Source organism: Callionymus lyra, unplaced genomic scaffold (assembly GCF_982586985.1).
Source record: "Callionymus lyra unplaced genomic scaffold, fCalLyr1.hap1.1 HAP1_SCAFFOLD_365, whole genome shotgun sequence".
Lineage (NCBI taxonomy): Eukaryota > Metazoa > Chordata > Actinopteri > Syngnathiformes > Callionymidae > Callionymus > Callionymus lyra.
In genome coordinates this window covers 12501-22500 of record NW_028258735.1, presented here as the reverse complement: position 1 = coordinate 22500, position 10000 = coordinate 12501, and the positions used below count along the sequence as shown (strand labels likewise).

General features: G+C 59.2%; 1 non-coding gene across 1 annotated transcript; it reads right to left on the bottom strand.

Annotated features, from left to right (window-relative positions):
- Positions 1-6850: 6850 nt before the first annotated feature.
- Positions 6851-6969, bottom strand: LOC148057912 (5S ribosomal RNA). The gene has a single exon (XR_015710312.1). It is a non-coding gene; the product is annotated as a 5S ribosomal RNA (ribosomal RNA).
- Positions 6970-10000: the final 3031 nt, after the last annotated feature.

Below are 10000 nucleotides of genomic sequence, written 5' to 3'. Positions count from 1 at the left end.
CGATTTTGAGGCACCAGGCTCGGCCACCCTCCGAGCCTTTTCACTCCCTCTCCTGTTATGGTGCCTCCCTATTAACCTCTAGGTGGTTGCGCTCGTGACATCAAAAAGACCACTTTTTGCAGAGCAGTCACACTCGGAAAAAATTTCTTTCGTCAGGCAAAAGAACCAGAGTTTTCAGCGGTCATCCACTCCAACCTTGTCCGATTTTGAGGCACCAGGCTCGGCCACCCTCCGAGCCTTTTCACTCCCTCTCCTGTTATGGTGCCTCCCTATTAACCTCTAGGTGGTTGCGCTCGTGACATCAAAAAGACCACTTTTTGCAGAGCAGTCACACTCGGAAAAAATTTCTTTCGTCTGGCAAAAGAACCAGAGTTTTCAGCGGTCATCCACTCCAACCTTGTCCGACTTTGAGGCACCAGGCTCGGCCACCCTCCGAGCCTTTTCACTCCCTCTCCTGTTATGGTGCCTCCCTATTAACCTCTAGGTGGTTGCGCTCGTGACATCAAAAAGACCACTTTTTGAGGAGCAGTCACACTCGGAAAAAATTTATTTCGTCTGGCAAAAGAACCAGAGTTTTCAGCGGTCATCCACTCCAACCTTGTCCGATTTTGAGGCACCAGGCTCGGCCACCCTCCGAGCCTTTTCACTCCCTCTCCTGTTATGGTGCCTCCCTATTAACCTCTAGGTGGTTGCGCTCGTGACATCAAAAAGACCACTTTTTGCAGAGCAGTCACACTCGGGAAAAATTTATTTCGTCTGGCAAAAGAACCAGAGTTTTCAGCGGTCATCCACTCCAACCTTGTCCGATTTTGAGGCACCAGGCTCGGCCACCCTCCGAGCCTTTTCACTCCCTCTCCTGTTATGGTGCCTCCCTATTAACCTCTAGGTGGTTGCGCTCGTGACATCAAAAAGACCACTTTTTTCAGAGCAGTCACACTCGGGAAAAATTTCTTTCGTCTGGCAAAAGAACCAGAGTTTTCAGCGGTCATCCACTCCAACCTTGTCCGATTTTGAGGCACCAGGCTCGGCCACCGTCCGAGCCTTTTCACTCCCTCTCCTGTTATGGTGCCTCCCTATTAACCTCTAGGTGGTTGCGCTCGTGACATCAAAAAGACCACTTTTTTCAGAGCAGTCACACTCGGGAAAAATTTCTTTCGTCTGGCAAAAGAACCAGAGTTTTCAGCGGTCATCCACTCCAACCTTGTCCGATTTTGAGGCACCAGGCTCGGCCACCCTCCGAGCCTTTTCACTCCCTCTCCTGTTATGGTGCCTCCCTATTAACCTCTAGGTGGTTGCGCTCGTGACATCAAAAAGACCACTTTTTTCAGAGCAGTCACACTCGGGAAAAATTTCTTTCGTCTGGCAAAAGAACCAGAGTTATCAGCGGTCATCCACTCCAACCTTGTCCGACGTTGAGGCACCGATGTCGGCCAAGTTCTGAGCGTTCCACCGCCGAATGCCACTGGTCCTCAACACAGCGGACTTCCAATCCAACCTTGTCCGACTTTGAGGCACCGAAGTCGGCCTCAGCCCGAGCCTTCCCCCGCCGACCTCACTGGAGCCCGCCATCCAGGGACCGGCGGAGGTCGCCCGCATGACCGCGGCAAAGTGTCTCAAAGTCGGGCACGACCGCTCGAGTCACCCGCCAACCCGGTCCGGGGCACCTCCAGGGACCGGCGGAGGTCGCCCGCATGACCGCGGCAAAGTGTCTCAAAGTCGGGCATGACCGCTCGAGTCACCCGCCAACCCGGTCCGGGGCACCTCCAGGGACCGGCGGAGGACGCCCGCATGACCGCGACAAAGTGTCTCAAAGTCGGGCACGACCGCTCGAGTCACCCGCCAACCCGGTCCGGGGCACCTCCAGGGACCGGCGGAGGACGCCCGCATGACCGCGACAAAGTGTCTCAAAGTCGGGCATGACCGCTCGAGTCACCCGCCAACCCTTTCCGGGGCACCTCCAGGGACCGGCGGAGGACGCCCGCATGACCGCGACAAAGTGTCTCAAAGTCGGGCATGACCGCTCGAGTCACCCGCCAACCCGGTCCGGGGCACCTCCAGGGACCGGCGGAGGACGCCCGCATGACCGCGACAAAGTGTCTCAAAGTCGGGCACGACCGCTCGAGTCACCCGCCAACCCGGTCCGGGGCACCTCCAGGGACCGGCGGAGGACGCCCGCATGACCGCGACAAAGTGTCTCAAAGTCGGGCACGACCGTTCGAGTCACCCGCCAACCCGGTCCGGGGAACCTCCGGGGACCGGCGGAGGTCGCTCGCATGACCGCGACAAAGTGTCTCAAAGTCGGGCACGACCGCTCGAGTCACCCGCCAACCCGGTCCGGGGCACCTCCAGGGACCGGCGGAGGACGCCCGCATGACCGCGACAAAGTGTCTCAAAGTCGGGCATGACCGTTCGAGTCACCCGCCAACCCGGTCCGGGGCACCTCCAGGGACCGGCGGAGGAGGCCCGCATGACCGCGACAAAGTGTCTCAAAGTCGGGCATGACCGCTCGAGTCACCCGCCAACCCGGTCCGGGGCACCTCCGGGGACCGGCGGAGGACGCCCGCATGACCGCGACAAAGTGTCTCAAAGTCGGGCACGACCGCTCGAGTCACCCGCCAACCCGGTCCGGGGCACCTCCGGGGACCGGCGGAGGACGCCCGCATGACCGCGACAAAGTGTCTCAAAGTCGGGCACGACCGCTCGAGTCACCCGCCAACCCGGTCCGGGGCACCTCCGGGGACCGGCGGAGGACGCCCGCATGACCGCGACAAAGTGTCTCAAAGTCGGGCATGACCGCTCGAGTCACCCGCCAACCCGGTCCGGGGCACCTCCGGGGACCGGCGGAGGACGCCCGCATGACCGCGACAAAGTGTCTCAAAGTCGGGCACGACCGCTCGAGTCACCCGCCAACCCGGTCCGGGGCACCTCCGGGGAGCAGTGGAGGTCGCTCGCATGACCGCGACAAAGTGTCTCAAAGTCGGGCATGACCGCTCGAGTCGCCCGCCATCCCGGTCCGGAGCTCAACACTTTGTCGTTTTTTCCACTCCCTCCCCATTAACCTCTAGGTGGTTGCGCTCGTGACATCAAAAAGACCACTTTTTGCAGAGCAGTCACACTCGGAAAAAATTCGTTTCGTCTGGCAAAAGAACCAGAGTTCTCAGCGGGCTTCCAGTCCAACCTTGTCCGATTTTGAGGCACCAGGCTCGGCCACAGTCCGAGCCCATTCACTCCCTCCCCTGTTGTACTCGCTCCCTATTAACCTCTAGGTGGTTGCGCTCGTGACATCAAAAAGACCACTTTTTGAGGAGCAGTCACACTTGGGAAAAATCCGTTTGCGCTCACACCATCCCTCCCCATTAACCTCTAGGTGGTTGCGCTCGTGACATCAAAAAGACCACTTTTTGAGGAGCAGTCACACTTAGGAAAAATCCGTTTGCGCTCACACCATCCCTCCCCATTAACCTCTAGGTGGTTGCGCTCGTGACATCAAAAAGACCACTTTTTGAGGAGCAGTCAGACACCGAGGTTTTCTGGATTTATGTCCGTTTTCCTGGTTCTCTGACTCGGGCACCTTGTGACCGACATCCCCCCCTTCCCTGGTTCTATTTTGCCGATACTTTGGTGAGTTTTCTACCCGCAAACCAAGCCCCCCAAGCCCGCCGCCTGGTGGGGGAACATGCCCCCTGGTCCTGGTTCTATTTTAGGACACTTTGGTGAGTTTTCTACCCGCAAACCAAGCCCCCCAAGCCCGCCGCCTGGTGGGGGAACATGCCCCCTGGTCCCGGTTCTATTTTAGGACACTTTGGTGAGTTTTCTACCCGCAAACCAAGCCCCCCAAGCCCGCCGCCTGGTGGGGGAAGATGCCCCCTGGTCCCGGTTCTATTTTAGGACACTTTGGTGAGTTTTCTACCCGCAAACCAAGCCCCCCAAGCCCGCCGCCTGGTGGGGGAACATGCCCCCTGGTCCCGGTTCTATTTTAGGACACTTTGGTGAGTTTTCTACCCGCAAACCAAGCCCCCCAAGCCCGCCGCCTGGTGGGGGAACATGCCGCCTAGCCCGGTTCTATTTTAGGTCACTTTGGTGAGTTTTCTACCCGCAAACCAAGCCCCCCAAGCCCGCCGCCTGGTGGGGGAAGAGGCCCCCTGGTCCCGGTTCTATTTTAGGACACTTTGGTGAGTTTTCTACCCGCAAACCAAGCCCCCCAAGCCCGCCGCCTGGTGGGGGAACATGCCCCCTGGTCCTGGTTCTATTTTAGGACACTTTGGTGAGTTTTCTACCCGCAAACCAAGCCCCCCAAGCCCGCCGCCTGGTGGGGGAACATGCCCCCTGGTCCCGGTTCTATTTTAGGACACTTTGGTGAGTTTTCTACCCGGAAACCAAGCCCCCCAAGCCCGCCACCTGGTGGGGGAAGAGGCCCCCTGGTCCCGGTTCTATTTTAGGACACTTTGGTGAGTTTTCTACCCACACTGCAGGTCCCCAAATGCCGCCATCTGGTGGGGGAACATGCCGCCTGCACCGGTTCTATTTTAAGTCACTTTGGTGAGTTTTCTGCCCACACTACGGGTCCCCAAATGCCGCCATCTGGTGGGGGAACATGCCGCCTGCACCGGTTCTATTTTAAGTCACTTTGGTGAGTTTTCTGCCCACACTACGGGTCCCCAAATGCCGCCATCTGGTGGGGGAACATGCCGCCTGCACCGGTTCTATTTTAAGTCACTTTGGTGAGTTTTCTGCCCACACTACGGGTCCCCAAATGCCGCCATCTGGTGGGGGAACATGCCGCCTGCACCGGTTCTATTTTAAGTCACTTTGGTGAGTTTTCTGCCCACACTACGGCTCCCCAAATGCCGCCATCTGGTGGGGGAACATGCCGCCTGCACCGGTTCTATTTTAAGTCACTTTGGTGAGTTTTCTACCCACACTACGGGTCCCCAAATGCCGCCATCTGGTGGGGGAACATGCCGCCTGCACCGGTTCTATTTTAAGTCACTTTGGTGAGTTTTCTACCCACACTACGGGTCCCCAAATGCCGCCATCTGGTGGGGGAACATGCCGCCTGCACCGGTTCTATTTTAAGTCACTTTGGTGAGTTTTCTGCCCACACTACGGGTCCCCAAATGCCGCCATCTGGTGGGGGAACTGCCGCCTAGTCCCGGTTCTATTTTAGGTCACTTTTCTCACTTTCTGACCCACAAATAATGCCCCAAATGCCGCCGCCTGGTGGGGGGAACTGCCGCCTAGTCCCGGTTCTATTTTAGGTCACTTTTCTCACTTTCTTACCCACAAATAATGCCCCAAATGCCGCCGCCTGGTGGGGGGAACTGCCGCCTAGTCCCGGTTCTATTTTAGGTCACTTTTCTCACTTTCTGACCCACAAATAATGCCCCAAATGCCGCCGCCTGGTGGGGGGAACTGCCGCCTAGTCCCGGTTCTATTTTAGGTCACTTTTCTCACTTTCTGACCCACAAATAATGCCCCAAATGCCGCCGCCTGGTGGGGGGAACTGCCGCCTAGTCCCGGTTCTATTTTAGGTCACTTTTCTCACTTTCTGACCCACAAATAATGCCCCAAATGCCGCCGCCTGGTGGGGGGAACTGCCGCCTAGTCCCGGTTCTATTTTAGGTCACTTTTCTCACTTTCTTACCCACAAATAATGCCCCAAATGCCGCCGCCTGGTGGGGGGAACTGCCGCCTAGTCCCGGTTCTATTTTAGGTCACTTTTCTCACTTTCTTACCCACAAATAATGCCCCAAATGCCGCCGCCTGGTGGGGGGAACTGCCGCCTAGTCCCGGTTCTATTTTAGGTCACTTTTCTCACTTTCTGACCCACAAATAATGCCCCAAATGCCGCCGCCTGGTGGGGGGAACTGCCGCCTAGTCCCGGTTCTATTTTAGGTCACTTTTCTCACTTTCTGACCCACAAATAATGCCCCAAATGCCGCCGCCTGGTGGGGGGAACTGCCGCCTAGTCCCGGTTCTATTTTAGGTCACTTTTCTCACTTTCTGACCCACAAATAATGCCCCAAATGCCGCCGCCTGGTGGGGGGAACTGCCGCCTAGTCCCGGTTCTATTTTAGGTCACTTTTCTCACTTTCTGACCCACAAATAATGCCCCAAATGCCGCCGCCTGGTGGGGGGAACTGCCGCCTAGTCCCGGTTCTATTTTAGGTCACTTTTCTCACTTTCTGACCCACAAATAATGCCCCAAATGCCGCCGCCTGGTGGGGGGAACTGCCGCCTAGTCCCGGTTCTATTTTAGGTCACTTTTCTCACTTTCTTACCCACAAATAATGCCCCAAATGCCGCCGCCTGGTGGGGGGAACTGCCGCCTAGTCCCGGTTCTATTTTAGGTCACTTTTCTCACTTTCTTACCCACAAATAATGCCCCAAATGCCGCCGCCTGGTGGGGGGAACTGCCGCCTAGTCCCGGTTCTATTTTAGGTCACTTTTCTCACTTTCTGACCCACAAATAATGCCCCAAATGCCGCCGCCTGGTGGGGGGAACTGCCGCCTAGTCCCGGTTCTATTTTAGGTCACTTTTCTCACTTTCTGACCCACAAATAATGCCCCAAATGCCGCCGCCTGGTGGGGGGAACTGCCGCCTAGTCCCGGTTCTATTTTAGGTCACTTTTCTCACTTTCTTACCCACAAATAATGCCCCAAATGCCGCCGCCTGGTGGGGGGAACTGCCGCCTAGTCCCGGTTCTATTTTAGGTCACTTTTCTCACTTTCTGACCCACAAATAATGCCCCAAATGCCGCCGCCTGGTGGGGGGAACTGCCTGCTAGTCCCGGTTCTATTTTAGGTCACTTTTCTCACTTTTCTACCCACAAATAATGGCAAAAAAAAATGCTTACAGCACCCAGTATTCCCAGGCGGTCTCCCATCCAAGTACTAACTGGGCCCGACCCTGCTTGGCTTCCGAGATCAGACGAGATCGGGCTCATTCAGGGTGGTGTGGCCGTAAGCGAGGGAAGCGCTTGTGAAATGCCCCAAAGTGTTGAAAATGTTCCCCAGGCCCCTGGTTCCCCATCCCCGCAGGAGGAGGCTCCCCAGGCCCCCTGGTTCCCCATCCCCGCAGGAGGAGGCTCCCCAGGCCCCCTGGTGCAGGAGGAGGCTCCCCAGGCCCCTGGTTCCCCATCCCCGCAGGAGGAGGCTCCCCAGGCCCCCTGGTTCCCCATCCCCGCAGGAGGAGGCTCCCCAGGCCCCATGGTTCCCCATCACCGCAGGAGGAGGCTCCCCAGGCCCCTGGTTCCCCATCCCCGCAGGAGGAGGCTCCCCAGGCCCCCTGGTTCCCCATCCCCGCAGGAGGAGGCTCCCCAGGCCCCATGGTTCCCCATCACCGCAGGAGGAGGCTCCCCAGGCCCCCTGGTTCCCCATCCCCGCAGGAGGAGGCTCCCCAGGCCCCCTGGTGCAGGAGGAGGCTCCCCAGGCCCCCTGGTTCCCCATCCCCGCAGGAGGAGGCTCCCCAGGCCCCCTGGTTCTCCATGCCCGCAGGAGGAGGCTCCCCAGGCCCCTGGTTCTCCATCCCCGCAGGAGGAGGCTCCCCAGGCCCCCTGGTTCTCCATCCCCGCAGGAGGAGGCTCCCCAGGCCCCCTGGTTCTCCATCCCCGCAGGAGGAGGCTCCCCAGGCCCCTGGTTCTCCATCCCCGCAGTAGGAGGCTCCCCAGGCCCCCTGGTTCTCCATCCCCGCAGGAGGAGGCTCCCCAGGCCCCCTGGTTCTCCATCCCCGCAGGAGGAGGCTCCCCAGGCCCCCTGGTTCTCCATCCCCGCAGGAGGAGGCTCCCCAGGCCCCTGGTTCTCCATGCCCGCAGGAGGAGGCTCCCCAGGCCCCCATGTTCTCCATGCCCGCAGGAGGAGGCTCCCCAGGCCCCTTGGTTCTCCATCCCCGCAGGAGGAGGCTCCCCAGGCCCCTGGTTCCCCATCCCCGCAGGAGGAGGCTCCCCAGGCCCCCTGGTTCTCCATGCCCGCAGGAGGAGGCTCCCCAGGCCCCCTGGTTCTCCATGCCCGCAGGAGGAGGCTCCCCAGGCCCCCTGGTTCTCCATGCCCGCAGGAGGAGGCTCCCCAGGCCCCCTGGTTCTCCATCCCCGCAGGAGGAGGCTCCCCAGGCCCCTGGTTCTCCATGCCCGCAGGAGGAGGCTCCCCAGGCCCCCTGGTTCTCCATGACCGCAGGAGGAGGCTCCCCAGGCCCCCTGGTTCTCCATCCCCGCAGGAGGAGGCTCCCCAGGCCCCCTGGTTCCCCATCCCCGCAGGAGGAGGCTCCCCAGGCCCCCTGGTTCTCCATGCCCGCAGGAGGAGGCTCCCCAGGCCCCCTGGTTCCCCATCCCCGCAGGAGGAGGCTCCCCAGGCCCCTGGTTCTCCATCACCGCAGGAGGAGGCTCCCCAGGCCCCCTGGTTCTCCATGCCCGCGGGAGGAGGCTCCCCAGGCCCCCTGGTTGGGAGAGGGGGAAAAAGACCAAAGTGTTTAAAAATGCCCCAAAGTGTTGAAAATGTTCCCCAGGCCCCTGGTTCCCCATCCCCGCAGGAGGAGGCTCCCCAGGCCCCCTGGTTGGGAGAGGGGGAAAAAGAGCAAAGTGTTTAAAAATGCCCCAAAGTGTTGAAAATGTTCCCCAGGCCCCTGGTTCCCCATCCCCGCAGGAGGAGGCTCCCCAGGCCCCCTGGTTGGGAGAGGGGGAAAAAGAGCAAAGTGTTTAAAAATGCCCCAAAGTGTTGAAAATGTTCCCCAGGCCCCTGGTTCCCCATCCCCGCAGGAGGAGGCTCCCCAGGCCCCCTGGTTGGGAGAGGGGGGAAAAAGACCAAAGTGTTTAAAAATGCCCCAAAGTGTTGAAAATGTTCCCCAGGCCCCTGGTTCCCCATCCCCGCAGGAGGAGGCTCCCCAGGCCCCCTGGTTGGGAGAGGGGGAAAAAGAGCAAAGTGTTTAAAAATGCCCCAAAGTGTTGAAAATGTTCCCCAGGCCCCTGGTTCCCCATCCCCGCAGGAGGAGGCTCCCCAGGCCCCCTGGTTGGGAGAGGGGGGAAAAGAGCAAAGTGTTTAAAAATGCCCCAAAGTGTTGAAAATGTTCCCCAGGCCCCTGGTTCCCCATCCCCGCAGGAGGAGGCTCCCCAGGCCCCCTGGTTGGGAGAGGGGGAAAAAGAGCAAAGTGTTTAAAAATGCCCCAAAGTGTTGAAAATGTTCCCCAGGCCCCTGGTTCCCCATCCCCGCAGGAGGAGGCTCCCCAGGCCCCCTGGTTGGGAGAGGGGGGAAAAAGACCAAAGTGTTTAAAAATGCCCCAAAGTGTTGAAAATGTTCCCCAGGCCCCTGGTTCCCCATCCCCGCAGGAGGAGGCTCCCCAGGCCCCCTGGTTGGGAGAGGGGGAAAAAGAGCAAAGTGTTTAAAAATGCCCCAAAGTGTTGAAAATGTTCCCCAGGCCCCTGGTTCCCCATCCCCGCAGGAGGAGGCTCCCCAGGCCCCCTGGTTGGGAGAGGGGGGAAAAGAGCAAAGTGTTTAAAAATGCCCCAAAGTGTTGAAAATGTTCCCCAGGCCCCTGGTTCCCCATCCCCGCAGGAGGAGGCTCCCCAGGCCCCCTGGTTGGGAGAGGGGGAAAAAGAGCAAAGTGTTTAAAAATGCCCCAAAGTGTTGAAAATGTTCCCCAGGCCCCTGGTTCCCCATCCCCGCAGGAGGAGGCTCCCCAGGCCCCCTGGTTGGGAGAGGGGGAAAAAGAGCAAAGTGTTTAAAAATGCCCCAAAGTGTTGAAAATGTTCCCCGGCCTCCTGGTACCCCATCCCCGCATGAGGATGTCACCCAGGCCCCTGGTTCTCCATCCCCGCAGGAGGAGGGATTGTGGGTGGGAGAGGGAAAAAAAGGCTAAAGTGTTTAAAAATGCCCCAAAGTGTTGAAAATGTTCCCCGGCCTCCTGGTACCCCATCCCCGCATGAGGATGTCACCCAGGCCCCTGGTTCTCCATCCCCGCAGGAGGAGGGATTGTGGGTGGGAGAGGGGAAAAAAAGAGCAAAGTGTTTAA